Source organism: Cyprinodon variegatus, unplaced genomic scaffold (genome assembly GCF_000732505.1).
Source record: "Cyprinodon variegatus isolate N-32 unplaced genomic scaffold, C_variegatus-1.0 Scaffold1170, whole genome shotgun sequence".
Lineage (NCBI taxonomy): Eukaryota > Metazoa > Chordata > Actinopteri > Cyprinodontiformes > Cyprinodontidae > Cyprinodon > Cyprinodon variegatus.
In genome coordinates this window covers 207,162-209,355 of record NW_015151623.1, presented here as the reverse complement: position 1 = coordinate 209,355, position 2,194 = coordinate 207,162, and the positions used below count along the sequence as shown (strand labels likewise).

Sequence of the window (2,194 nt, the reverse complement as noted above, 5' to 3'; positions counted from 1 at the left end):
CATCCAGAAGGCAAAGTGAGCTGAAACTGACCTTAAAGAGAACAGAGGAGCTTCATCATCACACAGAGACGGTTCAGTAAAACGTTTGTGGAAATCAGCAAACAGACGATGTCCTGCTGGAGGCCTTGTGTTGGCTCGCCCTGTCACCATCATGCTTCCTGCTGTCAGCGGCGGTGATGTCACACTGGGTGTGGCGATGAGCGCCCAGGCTGTGAAAGCTTTAATATTTCAAATCAACGGCGGCAGTTTTTCCTGCTGCTACCAGAAAACGATCCTTAATCCTTGAAAGGCGAATCCAGAACGACTGTCAGGTGTTACTTAAGCTCCGCCCCTCTCCCTTGACCCTATGTATCTCCGTCTCCATGGCAACCTGCCCAGTTCAGGTGAAGTTTTTTTGCTTTCGCTGTGAGGTTCAAAACTCCTGAGCATTGATAGATTTGCTCAAAATCACTGATTGCATTGGTGTGAAAGTTTAACTTCATGCCTTGAATGAAGATGGCGTGACTTTGGCGTCTTCCGTTGATTGAACCTGAGGCTGCGCATAGCTGAGGTTTGGCTCTTATTCAGAGCAGTGAGGGAAGCAGGAGGTCGTGGAGCAGCAGAGGAAGCTGACTGCGCCGGTTGTTCCCCAGCAGCCGCTCAGGATGCAGGACGGACTCAGACGCCCCACCTGCCCGCATCTTGACTCAGCCGACCGCTCTGGATCGCACCTCAAAGGAGAGGTTTGGGTTTCATGGGAAAACTTCCTCCCGTTTCACTGTAAATATTTTGCCTCCTCTCTCCATGCTCAGCAGTCTGTTTCCGTTTGCTCGGACACACACAGAAAAGCCTCCGTTTGATCGTCCAGGCGGGTCACAGACCTGAGGAACTTCTCCGCAGCATAATAGTGATTCATCAGGATTTCTCACGGTTGGAAGTGAACTTAAACTTAAACCAGAGTTTGAACCTTGGAGTCATTCTTTCAGTTTGACAGGACAAACATGGAGGCTGAGGTCAGATGAGACCGCATCTTTTTTTGGTCTGCATCAAACCACATCAGGTTGCAGAAGACTTTGGACCGAGGTTGGACCTTAAACATGCAGGCAGAAATGCGGTGAAGGATCAAAGCAGAATCCTCCTAGAACGGCCTAGTTAAATCCCCAGACCTACATCCCATCGTTAAGAGTTCCGTCGTGTCTGATTGTAAAGCTACTAGATGCTAACGGCTAAACTCCTGCAGATCAAACCTCCTGACCTCTTCCTGTTTTTATTTGAACGTAAAGGTTGCCGTTTATGTTGACGACACTGATCTCTATTTATTCACCGGCCGCCATATTGGTACTCCCCACTCCCACAGAGACGCGCAGTAAAAATGCCCACCTGTGAAGTATTGGGAAGACGTTCCACAGGTCATTTCACAGTCATCGGATTTTTTTATTCCTTCCTGATATCGTTGCACCCCCCGGTGAATAAATGGAGATCAGTGGTTGACGGTGCTTCATGGAGATGATGTCATGGAGGAAGGGAGGGCACAGCAGTTCTTCTTCTGTTGATACTCACGATATCAGGAGGTCATTAACAGTCCATGCTCTTTCTGTTTCCAGGTGAACGTACAGTCGGACGACCAGCGGCTCTCCGTTGTCATGGACGCGGGTGTTCGTGTCCGAGGAGTCCTTGTAAGGTCCAGGGCGCCCATCAGACGAGAGGTTTGTCTGCCAGGATGTTTTATTAAAATGATTTGTCTAAAAGATCCGTTGTGTGAAATGTTAGGTAACACCGTTAGGAAGGAGAATAACCATCAGACGCCCGCTTAAGACCTCGGCTGGACCGCCTCTCTGCTCACCGGTCCGCTAACACAGAGAAAGAAAAGGATTCGACTCATTATGCAAATTATCTGCTTCCAGATCTATTAAATAAATCCCTCCTTAGTGCAGTTTCCTGGAGTCCAATCCTGGGTGGTTGTGTTTATTTAAAATGCTAAAGGTTGAATGGTACGTTCAGACCACAAGCAGCAGAGGCAGAAGAAGCAGCTAGTTTACATGTTAGGTCAATGGTTGATGCGCATTAAGGCGCAGCTAAAGGTCCTTCAGCGTCTAGAGCAGCAGCTGCTGGAGTTGGAGAAATGTAAGTTTAGCTGCTGGATGCGCCGCATCAAGCTGATCTGGGAGCTGGCAGGGAGTCAGACGCAGCACTGCTGATGCAGAGCGCTATGATC

General features: G+C 49.0%; 1 long non-coding RNA gene across 1 annotated transcript in view; it reads left to right on the top strand.

Moving 5' to 3' along the window:
- LOC107101902 overlaps positions 1-2,027 on the top strand; it is a 5,414-nt gene extending 3,387 nt beyond the window's left edge. Inside the window, exon 3 of the long non-coding RNA XR_001482103.1 lies at positions 1,584-2,027. This is a non-coding gene — a long non-coding RNA (uncharacterized LOC107101902). The remainder of the gene's footprint in view (positions 1-1,583) is intronic.
- The last annotated feature ends 167 nt before the right edge of the window (positions 2,028-2,194 follow it).